This window comes from Notamacropus eugenii, chromosome 5 (assembly GCF_028372415.1).
Source record: "Notamacropus eugenii isolate mMacEug1 chromosome 5, mMacEug1.pri_v2, whole genome shotgun sequence".
Classification (NCBI taxonomy): Eukaryota; Metazoa; Chordata; class Mammalia; order Diprotodontia; family Macropodidae; genus Notamacropus; species Notamacropus eugenii.
In genome coordinates, this window is record NC_092876.1 from 163,941,623 (window position 1) to 163,954,972 (window position 13,350).

Below are 13,350 nucleotides of genomic sequence, written 5' to 3' on the forward strand. Positions count from 1 at the left end.
AAAGGTTAAATGACAAGGTGGTGAGGAGAATAGAGTGCTGGGCCTGGATTCAGGAAGACCTGAGTTAAAATTCACACTCACACCCTTCCTAGCTATATGACCCTGGGTAAGTCAATAAACCTCTGTTTGTCTCAGATTCCTTATCTGTAAAATGGGAAGATTAATAGTACCTGAATCACAAGGTTTTTGTGAGGATCAAATGAGACAGTATTTGTAAAGCATTTAACACAGTTCCAGACACAGTAGGTAATATATAAATATTAACCATTATTACTGTTAATATTGGACTTTGTTGATATGATGGTTAAATTATCCCTAAACAGGTTTTTTTCCTTTCCTTTTCCCCCTCATTATAAAGGGTGGCTCTATAGGAGAAGAGAGAGTATGTTGGGAGATGTACAAATATATGTTTGTTGAATTATTAAATCACTTAGTATAACCTTTCATAATATTTGAAGAGCAGTAATAAATGGCCCTTGAGACCTAAACCTTTCCTTCTGGGACTCATATTCCAATATTATCATTATTTTTGACAAATGGCTCAATGAGTAACTTTTTAAAAAATTAGAAGTAAAATAGTCAAATGTTTTAAAGTATTTGTGATTTCACTAGTGTGGATACACCCCCCACCAATGCCAATGGAAACATCTTTATGGTTTAGTCTGTAGTTAGCCTTCTTCCCCCATCCAGACAACACAAACCCATTTCAGTCTCAGAGATGATAGCCATGGAGAGACAATGGCAAAACTTGGCTTTAGAGATGACAACTGGGGTGGGGGGGGAGCCAAGATGGTGGAGTAGAAAGACACATATACTCTAGCTCTGCCCCCCACAGCCCATAAAATACCTGTAAAAAATGACTCTCAACAAGTTCTAGAGCAGCAGAAGCCACAGAACGACAGAGTAAAAGAGATTTCCAGCCAAAGGTAGCCTAGAAGGCTGACAGGAAAGGTCTATTCCATGGGACACTGAGTGAAGCAAAGCCCAACCCTGACCTCACAGCACCAGGACGAACAGGATTGGAACAGGCCTCCAGGGCAGAATTCCCAGCAGGGAGAGTATCAGATCCCTCAACCCACAAGCACCAAAGAAAGCTTCAAAGGTCAGTGAGAGGGCTTTCCCAACTGGGCAAGAGGGTAGCAGGGTCCCCCCTAGCATTGGCCCCAGGTGGCAGCAGTGGTAGCGGAAGTGGCAGCATCCATCTGTGAAACACTCTACTTAAAGGAATTGAGCGGCTGATCTGAATCTCAGCCCTGAGCAAGGTCCTGAAGTGAGGAGTAGCACTAGGACTCTCCTCTTGACAAACGATTCAAAAGTCAAGTGACTGGCTGGGAAAATGCCCAGAAAAGGGAAAAAAATAAGACCACAGAAGGTTACTTTCTTGGTGAACAGGCATTTCCTTCCATCCTTTCAGATGAGGAAGAACAATGCATACTGTCAGAGGAAGTCAAAGCTTCTGCCTCCAGTACCTCCAAAATGAATATGCAATGGGCTCAGGCCATGGAAGAGCTTGAAAAGGGAATGAATCAACAGCTTGCTAAAGGAGACCCCAGAAAATGATGAAGAAAATAATACCTTTAAAAATAGGCTAACTTAATTGGAAAAAGAGGTCCAAAAAGCCAATGAGGAGAAGAAGTCTTTAAAAAGCAAAATTAGCCAAATGGAAAAGGAGGTTCAAAAGCTCACTGAAGAAAATAGTTCTTTAAAAATGAGAGTGGAGCTGAGGGAAGCTAATGACTTTATGACAGAGATGACAAAAGCCACAGGGATAACAATAGAACACCAAGAGTAACTAGACCCCAAATTTCTTTTTTTTAATTAATTAATTTATTTTCAGTTTTCAACATTCACTTTCACAAGATTTTGAGTTCCAAATTTTCACCCCATCTCTCCCAGCTCCCTTACCCCAAGATGGCGTGTAATTTGATATAGGTTCTAAACATACATTCATATTAAACCTGTTTTCACATTATAGAGTCCAAATTTCTGATCTTAACTGTGGAAGATGATAGCAAAAAATATTTAGCCAGGAAATGGCAGCCTTGTATAGGGGAGCCCAACCAGCCAAGCAGTAAATGTTCGCTAGTTATAGACTTCTGGAGGAATGCTAAGACTTTCTGGGCCAAGGACAGAGTGTGTGGTACCTGAGATGGAAATGGAATGAGCAACAATACGAAAAAACAAAACCTGGATTTTGCCCTCTTTCCTATAGTGAATTATTTGGATGGTGAGAGTTTGGAATGGAATTGTCTCTTTAGCAACATTCAAGAAATGACCTAACCATCTGAAGTAGGACCATGAGGCTGAGACGGTCCGTAAGGTGGAAAGTAAAACCAAACAGGAGACTTGTATCAATTCCTTATGAACAAATTTGAGTTCTTTCTGTTTTTCATTTTCTTTTTTAAAAATGAATTTTTATTGATGTATTTATTATATTTATATTTAATTATATTTACTTTTATCTTATTAATTACATTTATATATTTATTATATATTACCTACATTTCTCATTGTATGCCTTCTCAGCTTCTTTCCCTTCCACAGAGTTACCTCTTCAAACAAAGAATAAAATAGAAATGTAGTAAAGCTATCAATGTATCAAAAAACAAATACTGATGTTATATGCAGTGTTCCATAGTTCTCTGCCTCTGCGAAGAAGCTGAGGGAGTTCTCTAATCCTCTCTTCTTTGGGGACCAGGTTTAGTCATTAGAATTTCATTGCATTCAATTATGACTGTAATTCTATCATTGTTTTTTCTATTTACTTTGTTCTAGTTGTGTATACACACACACATATATTTACTGATTTTGCTTTGCTCTGTGTCATTTTATATGTCTTATGATGCTTTTCTGTATTCATCATATTCATTGTTTCTTATAGCATAGTAATATTTCATTATATCCGGGTGTCACAACTTATTTAGACATTCCTCAAACTATGAGTATCTCTTTTGTGTCTAGTTCTTTGCTATTATAAAAATGACTGCTGTATTTGGTATACATGGGAACCTTTTTTTTTTGTCATTGACCTTGGGACTTAAGCACAGGTGTTCTCCTTCTTGTGCCTATGGGTTCTGAGCCAATTGTTTAATTTTCTTTTTTAAAAAATTAATTAATTAGTTTACTTTTAGTTTTCAACATTCACTTTTATAAGATTTTGAGGTCCAAATTTTTCCTCCGTCCTCCCTCCCTCCCCAAGATGGCACGCAATCTGATATAAACTATACATGTATAATCATATTAAACATTTCCACATTAGTCATGTTGTGAAGGAAGAATTGGAACAAAGGGAAAAACCACAAGAAAAAAAAAGAGAGAGAGAAAATAGTATGCTTCAGTCTGTATTCAGACTCCACAGGTTCTTTCTTTGGATGTAGATAGCATTTTCCATCTTGAGTCTTTTAGAATTGTCTTAGATCACTGTATTGCTGAGAAGAGCTAAGTCTATCAAAGTTGGTCATCACACAATGTTGCTGTTACTATGTACAATGTTCTGGTTCTGCTCACTTCACTCAGCATTAGTACATATGTCTTTCCAGGTTTTTCTGAAATCTATCTGCTTATCATTTCTTATGGCACAATAGTATTCCATTACATTCATATATCACAACTTGTTCAGCCATTCCCCCAACTGATGGGCATCCCCTCAATATCCCAATTGTTTAATTTTAATATGAGTGTCTACTCTAAAATTGGCAAAGGCTGCACCTCAGTGATTGATTTATTGTTTTGTTGATTGACTAGACTTTAAGAAAGTGATGGGAAAATGTTAATAGTGCACATTAAATTTTAAAAACCTTAAAATGTCTTTTGTTCTGAGAGCTTGTGATTAAACATCTACCACCATACCCACAGGTATGGATGCCTAACTCTGATCATACATTTAGAGCTAGAAAGAACCTTAGAGGCCATTAAAGTCCACCTGCCTCAATGTCATTCCCTTCCTCCCTCCCCAATCACTAACAGATGGGGAAACTGAAAGTCATTAATTGACTTGACCAGGGTCATATACAGCTAATAAGTGTCTGAGACAAGATGGAGGTCTTCCTGGTTCTAAGCCCAGTCTTTTATCCACTGTGCCAACTACCTGCCCCCGTCAAAGGCTCTGTACATTTTAGTTATTTTCTTTGCATGATTCTAGAACAGTTATCTTGCATTTTCTGTGGAGTTGCAATAAAGGTTGTCCTATAGGACCTACATACTATGTTTATCGTTACCTTGGGTGGCTATGTAGAAAATGGGGTTTCTTTTACTCATTTCAGTGCAGACCTATATACAAACCATATTTTCAGGTTCCCAAGGGAAACTGAGTGGAAGCTTAAAGTAAAGAGATTTTGAAGAGGTCTCAAGCTTGAAAGCAATCCAAATAAACCCAAAGTCTGGGGAGCTGGATGATGGATTCACCACAAAAACTGTGTTTTCCAAGCAGAAAAAGGAAATAGTGAATAAATGAAGACATCTATCTTTCTGTGTTACAAGCAGATTAGTTATTATGACTTTTGAAAAGTGAAAGTCACATAAATATTATTCAAAAGGAGCAAATTCAAAAAGAACAATACTGCTCTTCTGGTTAATTATTTATGTGATACCATCACTGTGCCAAGTGACATATAAGTTCACTTAAAAACAATCCAGAATTCTTATACTCAAAAAATTATATTGCATCCTCCAAAACTTATGTTTGTTATTATTGCTCATATTAATACAGGGTTTATGTTTTATAAAGTGCTTTCAGAAAGATTAACAGTTATTTTGTAGTATAATGGAAAAAGCACTAACTTAGAGAGAGGATTTGGGTTCAGAATTCTACCTCTGCCATTTGCTACACAGGAACCTTGGGCAAGTTATTTCACTTCTCTCAGCCTCAGATTCCACATCTATAAAATAACTGGATTAGAGTAAATGTTCCCTAATATCCTTTTGACCTCTAACTCTAAGATTCTATGAGCCTAGATGGGAAGGAATAAAAGGCAAAAGTCTGGAGATACTATGGAAATTAAGAATCAAAGGTCCAATCTGCATGTGTTAATGTTAATTAATTACCTTAACATCAGTCAGTCTGTCAGTGGATTGTGTTTGCCCTTTTTTGAAGAGGACCATGACATTAGGGAAATGATGACATGACTTGCAGTTGACTGATTTGAGTGACAGAGGGCAGTGCAAGGTCACCAGCCTCACTTTCTCCTCCTGAGTCATTTGGGTCCAGTGGCCAGATATTCATCAGGGTAAGTGGAGATGGCCTAGGATACAACAGGAGACCCTGTCCCTTTTAGGCTAAGGCCTTTTCAGGCTCCCACTTTGAGTGAGGTAATACCTATTCAGGCTTCTTAAAGAAAAGAGTCAAGGAATGGCCTCTTAAATTAAAAAAAAAAAATCAAACTGAGAGGGGAAGATCCTCAGGGTCTCTGGTCAAAAGACAAACAATTGCTATTGACATTCACTGTGAGCCCTGAGGGCCCAAAATATAGGCATAAAGTGGTGCTTGGTTAGGGACCTAATGTGGTGCAACTAATGAGGTCCTGAGCTCCAGAGTGAAATGGGTTTAAGGTTTGGTCTTTGAGAAAAGAGAAAGAAAGAGGAAGGGAAGGAGGGAGGGAGGGAGGGAAGGAAGGAAGGAAGGAAGGAAGGAAGGAAGGAAGGAAGGAAGGAAGGAAGGAAGGAAGGAAGGAAGGAAGGAAGGAAGGAAGGAAGGAAGGAAAAGAAAAATCTAGCCAATAAACTAGGCTGCTTCTGGCCATCAAATTTACCTTCCTTTGGAGAGGGAGAGGGCGAACTGAGTTACCCGACAGGCTACGTCCCCATTCAGGCAGATCAGACTACTCATAGGTGGTGTTTGTCCTTAGTTTTTGAAGAGGACCATGACATCAGAGAAATGATGACATGACTTGCAGTTGACTTTGATTTGAGTGAGAGATAAACATTTATTAAGCTGCTGTTGTAGTCAGGCACTATGCTAAATACCAGGGATACAAAGAGGCAAGAGGCAGTCCAGGCTCTGAAGGAGCTTACAATCTAATGGGGTAGAAAACAAGCCAACAAATAGGTACAAACTATACGCATAATAAATAGGAAATAATTAAGAAGGAAAAGGAACTAGAATTCAAAGGGGTTGGGAAAAGCTTCCTATAGCTGGGACTGAAAGGGAGCCAGGGAAGCCAGCAGAGGCAGATGAAGTAGGAAAGCATTCCACGCATGGAGGATAGATAAAGAAAATGCCCAAAGTAGAGAGATGGACTGTCTTGTTCATGGAATAACCAGGAGACCAGTGTCACTGCATCAAGAGTATGTCACAGGGAGTAAGCTGTAAGGGGTTTTGAGCACCAGAGCATTTTGTATTTGCTCCTGGAGGCAATAGGGAGTCACAGAAATTTATTGATGGGGGTGGGGTGGGATGGATGACATACCAAAAGCAGGGGGGAAAAAAGAAACTCCAAACCTCTTAGTAAACAAGCAGCTTTATTTCACACACCCAGCCTAGAGAGTGGCCTCAGTGTCTCACCTCAACACACTGGTGCTTGTATAAACTCTGGGTTAATGCCAGCTTCAGTTGGTGGTGTCTCGGTCCTTCTGGGCTCCTGGTCAGAAGTATGAAGGAACTATTTCCCGAACAATAAACAAGAGGTAGATGCAGCATGAGGATTTCAGGTCTTTAAAAAAAAGGAGAAAGGTAAGAGGGGATTTGACTTATTTTTATAAATGGTAACAACAGAATCATCATTTCTTCTCTCTGTTTACAAGCCCTAAAAGACCTGAATGCCGGAAACTTGAATGCGTCATAATTAAATAAATTAATCTTACCTCCAGCAGTTTCCCAAGGAGCATTGTTTTTAAATGCAAATTTAGAGGCTGGGAAGGTGGGATTAGTTCCTGGTTTCTTGAAAACAGCACTCAATATTCATTATCAGAAATCTGGGGTATATAACGTTACTATCCAGTATATTCAGTACTTCCTATTAAAGAAAAAAGAAAAGTATGCAAGCAGAGTCGAGAGAAAAGGATATTCTGATGGGTTGGTTTCTCATACAACTTTAAAGAGCCTCATTTAAATACCATATTTGAGTCCACTTCACTTTATGGTTAATGGATGTGGGGCAGAGCTAAGTAATCACCTCATATCTCTGGCTCCCCTTCCTGTGGAAGTACAAGCATACTATCAATGAATGAAGTGACTTATAAGGACAAATCTTTGCCTATAAAGTCTCAAAACAATCCTCACCAAAAGAAGAGAAAAATCCAAAGGTTTGGGTCACATCTTTGTGCGTACCTAAAATTCCGGCTCATAGGGTCAATTAAGGAACTCTCAGTCATCTCCTATTTTAAGCCCTTAGTTCACCAGCTCTTCCAGTTCAGCAGGAAAATTAGGATCATCACTCTGTACATGCTTCTAAGTCACATAGGCCTGAAATTGTCCTCTTCCAAACATCTCTCAAACAGAACCAGGCAAAGACTATCTGGCCATACACCAAGTAATGTTCCCTACAGGCTAGTCCATCCGTGTTACAATACATCTAATGGCACAGCTACTAGTATGTGAGGGGCTACAAAAAGTTTTGATATCACACTAAAAAAAAAGTAGAAATTATTAAACTAGATGATTTTTAAGGGCTCTTCCAGCTCTAAATCATATGCACTGATTAGAGTAGAAAATGAGACCAGATAGGAGGGGGCTGATTGGTTCTGGTATTCACATCTACTGTTAACCTTAAAACTTTTGTTAAAGAAAAGACATCAGGTTACAGGCATGCATTATTTATTGATTAATTCCCTCTTAAAGATAACAGTCATAGTCCTATGGAGTCTGAGGTTAATCTGACTACCTGGTACAGAAATCGTCTGTCTTAAATACATTTTGCCATCAGAAAGGAACTCTCTTAGTTGGACAAATCATAAATTTAGTAAGACAAGACAATCAACGAAGCAATGTCAGTTGGGTTTTATGATTCTAAGCTGTGTGAATTTCCTCTCTATAGCATATGTCTCCATGACATAAGATAAGGAGAAAATCCCACTACTCTAGTGGCAGGCCTCTTGTCCTAAACAGATCCTTGAAATAGCTGACACAGGAAAAGGTACCTTTAACAAAGGTTCAATTGAAATTACAACCCAGGACATCTGTGTTCTTTTCTTATCACTAAAATGCCAGGAAAAGGGTCTCCTAAAGGAATTGTTAAGTCAGCCCCATCTGCTTTGCTGATACACCAAAAAGGCATTCTCTAAGTCCACTCAAGATGACAAAAGAGACTACTACTAGGTCCAGACTCTTCAAGCTCTGGCCTTTACTAAAATCTAAAATTTATATTAAATGTTATCACTACCTATTCCTAGGAATCCACCTCCTCCTAAATCCCAGATCCAGATAGATTAGCTCTGGGCTTTGGTAAGAATCCACCTGATAAGAGCCATTAACTTGCTTCAGGTGATATTGTAAAAGACTGACCAATAAAAATAGTAACAGTCCTTTGCATAACTTAAACATTTACCCTTGAAGTGGAGGCCCTTCTCCAGGATCAATTTACAGCCCCAAGTCAGTGGCAATCAATCAGTTCAGTGGAATAACAAGTCAATCTGACCTCTTAGGAAATCCACAGGAAGGGAAGCCAGAGAAGTGAAGTGATTGCCTAGTTCTGTCCCAGATGCATTAACCATAAAGTGGACTCAAATATACTCATATTTAAATGAGGCTTTTTAAAGTTGTAACGGAAAGCAACCCAGCAGAAGGGCCTTTTCTCCCTCAGCTGTCCCATATTTTCCACTCATAAAGCCACCACCCTAGTTTTGGAGCTCATTACCTAATGCCTAGACTATTGCAATAACCTTGGGGTTTTTTTTTACTTAATTTTTTTTTTCAATCACCAAAAATCTGCCTTCTCTCCCTTCATTATTTCTTACAGCTTAATAGTATTATCACATGCAGTAAAGTGTTCAGCCAGAAATTCCCTAATTGAGGGGCACCCATTTAGTTTCCAATTCTTTGTCATTGCAAAAAGAAGTATAGATATTTTTGTAAATTCTTATTTAGTTGTGTTTTTTGTTTTGTTTTGTTTTGTTTTGCTCAGGACTGATTTTTCTCTTAATCTACCCTCCCACCCATTCTCCCTTCTCTTTTCTCTCCTTTCCCTCCTATTTTCCTATTGAGTAAAATGTATTTTTGTACCCACCTTTATGTACATGTTCTTCCTTCCTTTGACAAGTCCAGAAAAGAGGGAATTCTCCTACCTTTCCTCCTGGTTTGTATTCATGTCTATTTGCATATGCTAATTAAACTAATTAAACTCCCTTTATAACCCCTGATAACAATAGCATTCTGAAGGGATATATTATCAGAATGTAATAAGCACTTTAACCTTGTTTAATCTCTTATGATCATTTATTCATGTTTACTTTTCTATTTTTCTTGATTTCTCTGTTTGCACATCAAAGTTTCTAAGCAACTGTGACCTTTTGATCAGAAATGATTGGAAGTCTGCTTTTCATCAAAGATCAATTTGTTTCCCCTGTAGGATTATACTGTTTTGTTGGGTAACTTTTTCTTGTTTGTAAACCTATTTTCTTTGCCTCCTGGAATAACTCTCTAATTCTTTATAGTTTTGTTATTTGATGTTCAGTTGTTTCAGCCATGTCCAACTCTTCATGACCCCATTTGGGATTTTCTTGGCAAAGACACCGGAGTGATTTGCCATTTCCTTCTCCAGCTCATTTTACAGATGAGGAAACTGAGGCAAACAGGGTTAAGTGGCTTGTCCAGGGTCACATAGCTAGTGTCTGAAGCCAGATTTGAACTCAGAAAGAGGACTCTTCCTGACTCCTTTATAATGGTAACTCCTAAATCATGTGTAATACTAAGTATGGCTTCTCATATTTGACCTGGAAGCAATAGATTTTGACTATAATGTTCATTTTGTGGTTTCTTTCAGGTGGCAACTGATAGAGTCTTTCTATTTCCACTTTGTCGTCTGGTTCTAAAAGACCTTGGCAGTTTTCTTTTAAGATTTTTCTGGGGACTGTGCAGCCGACCTAGAGTCATGGTGGCTCTGAGGATGGCAGAAGATGAACCTGATGCCAAGAGCCCAAAGACAGATGGTGCCGCCCCAGGTGGCGGGGATGCTGGGGAACCTACCATTCTGCTACAGAAGCTCCTAGGGTCTATCTCCAAGGAATACAGAACAAAGTAGAGGAGATCCTGCAAGATGTGCAGAGGTTCTTGGACAACGACAAGCTATATCTTTACCTTCAGCTCCCCTCAGGCCCCAGTGGTGGGGATAAAAGCAACCTGGAGCCAAGTGCACTCAGCCATGATGAGTACACATATGCCTACCAATGGATCTGAAACCACCTGGAAGAGCACACAGCTCCCTGTTTGCACACAGCTCCCTGTTTGCCCAAGCAGGATGTTTATGATGCTTATAGGAGGTACTGTGAGAGCTTAGCCTGCTACCGCCCACTCAGCACTGCCAACTTTGGCAAAATCATCCAAGAAATCTTCCCTGGCATCAAGCCCTGGAGTCTGGGAGGCTGGGGCCAATCCAAAGGTTGCTATGGTGGTATTTGAGGAAAGACCCTGGTATCTATGCTACCCTTGCCTGGACTCGACCTCAAAGGCTCAGAGAGTCCAGAGTTGGGCCCAGAAGTGGGTCCAGGTCCTTGGGATGAACTAGTGGAAGCAGCCTGTGCCCTAACCTGTGGCTAGGAAGAGCGGATATTAAAATGCTCCTTCAGGTCCATCATCGAGGTAGCCCAGTGTCTGCTGCAGCAACATCTCCCCTCTGCTCAATCTGCTCGTGCACATCTGCTCATGGCCATGATGCTCGCTGAGGAACCTGAAGGGCTCCCATGGGATCCCACTACCAAGAATGGTGTGGAGAGCCCAGAAGGAAGAGCCTCTACAAGTCAGTCCCAGCCCCTCAAGGAGCTGGAGTCCTGAACTAGGTCTGCCGCCCCAGTTTGAGGGGAGTGAAAGAAAACTGCAGAAACCTCAGCCCCAGCCGCCACCAGCCCCCAAGTGAAAGCTCTGGTTGCCTGCCTGTGCTCCTCCCCCGGGTACCCCAACCACAACTCCAAGTCTTCCCACTAGTCCTAGCCCCCAAACTTCCCTCAGGTACCCTAAAAGTCACTATACTGCCTTTGTCCAGTGGGGCTGGGGTATCCCAGGGAGCTCTGCCCATCATCAACATGATCTTGCCCATTGTATCTGCTGTGCCTATACCTGGGAGAGCTCCATTGGAAGGTCCCATCCAGTCACAGGGCCTTGAGAAAAACAGGGAGATAGGTCCAAGGGTGGACACGGGACCATGGGGCAAGGGAGTAAAGAGGACAGCTGAAGTGCCTAGGAGTGACAACAAGGGACAATAGCTAGCAGCCAAAGTATTAAGCCAGGATACAGAAGAGATAGGGATTGATGCCAAGCATAAAAGAGGGTGTCCTCAAAAGAAATCAAATGATGAGGATGAACAGAGCTCATCCACTGAGAAGCCACTGCCTGCTACAGACTCTGCCCATTCCCCTAGGGTACCACAGGACTCTTGGGGCTTTGGAGGGGAGAGTGACCTGGCAAGAGGGTCAGTGAAAAAAAGTGGAGGAGAAAAAAGTGCCTTCCCTTGGCCAGGAAGACAGCACTGATTTCAAGGGAGGAAGGGGAAGAAGTGCCCAACATGCCAAAGAAACAGGGGACAAAAGTCTTGTCACTCCTAAAGTGAGTGTCATTAAGGGCAACAGGAGCTGGGATATGAGAAAAGAGGCAATAGAACCCACGGGACAAGGGAATAAAGAGCCAAAAGGGACTGTGTACCAAGGCTCCCTATTCTTTGGACATAAAGATCCCAAAGCAACACCCCCTTAACAGGTACATGGGGGGAAATCTGAATGTCCCTCCATGCACCTAATCTGTCCATCTAGGAAGGGTCCCTTCTCTTTGATCCTGCTTGTTATTTGCCCATGCCCTTCCCAAGGATTGGACACTTGTTGCAATCCTTCCCCTTCTGGACTTCTGAGCATGTCTTGTCCCTCGCTTTGCCTTTCCTGTCCTAGCACCCTTGATTTCAATGCTACTTACCAATAAACCTGCCATGTTACTAAAAAAAACAACAACAACAACAACAACAACAACAACAAAAAAGATTTTTCTGAAATGCAGTGTCTAAGCTCTTTCCTTGGTCATGACTTTTAGGTAGTTGAATAATTCTTAATTTGTTTTCTCAGTCTGTTTTTTAGGTCCGTCTTCTTTGCTATGAGATATCTTGCATTATCTTGTATTTTTTCCAGTGTCTTAATATTTCCTATTATCTCAGAGGATATTGGCTTCTATTTGGTCCCATTTTAGTTCTTCTTAGGCAGTTTGTTGCTTGGGCAAGGCTTTGTACCTCTTATGCCAAGTCGTTAATTCCCTTTCTAATTTTTTCTTCCACGGATCTCATTTCTTTTACAATTTTCCCCCAAGCACTCTCATTTCACTTATAAAAATATTCTTAACTTTTTTTGCATTTTTAAACTCTTGCTTCTTTCCTCCATGAATTCTAGTTTAATTTGACCCCAAGCAGTTTTTGCTTTGGGGTTTTGCTTATAGATATTTTGGGGTCATTCTCTTCTGGATTTACGCTTTGAATGTCCCAGTTATCATAATAGCTTTTTATGGTGGAATCTTGTTTGTCGTTTGCTCATTCTTCCAGCCTACTTCCTTTCATTGGACTCTATGCTAGGACCAATCTCCATGTGCTTCTGAAGGGCATGTTTAGATTGGCTTTTTGGTGTTTTTTAGGGGTACCAGTTGCTGTCCAGGCTTTCAGGGACAGCTCAGACTGGAGCATTCCCAAAGGGCAAAAACTGCTTACTGTTCCCATGGCCTGAGGTCTGCAAGGCCCTGTTCTGGGTTTGGGTCTGAGTAATAGGCCTGTGGACTTGCTCAACTGGCATTTCAATAGGCTGCTGTCAGACTCAGTCACTATCAGCCAGCTGGAAATTTCTATTAGTTCAAAGTAATGGAGCTGCTGGCTTCCCCTTTCTCTGATCTGAGGTTCCTGCTCTCTCTCATTATTCCACTGCCAGCTTCAGACTAGTGTAGAAGCCAGAACTGAGACTCTATTTTGCTCCCAGGATCAGTACCATACAGCTCCTGCTTGTTTTTAAACTTGTTCCTTGCATCTAAGACAACTCCCAAAGACCCATGATGGAAAATGTTACCCACATCCAGAGAAAGAACTTTGGCATCTGAATGCAGTTGGAAGCATACAATTTGCTCTCCTTTTCTTCTGTTTTGTTTTTTTTTTTTCTCGTTGTTCCTCCCATTAGTTCTAATTCTTGTTTACATCATGACTAATGTGAAAATAGGTTTAATATGAATGTATAAGTAGAGCCTAT

At 40.6% G+C, this 13,350-nt stretch overlaps 1 pseudogene; it reads left to right on the plus strand.

Annotated features, from left to right (window-relative positions):
* Window positions 1-10,037: 10,037 nt before the first annotated feature.
* Window positions 10,038-12,011, plus strand: LOC140508965 (DNA-binding protein RFX5-like; annotated as a pseudogene).
* Window positions 12,012-13,350: the final 1,339 nt, after the last annotated feature.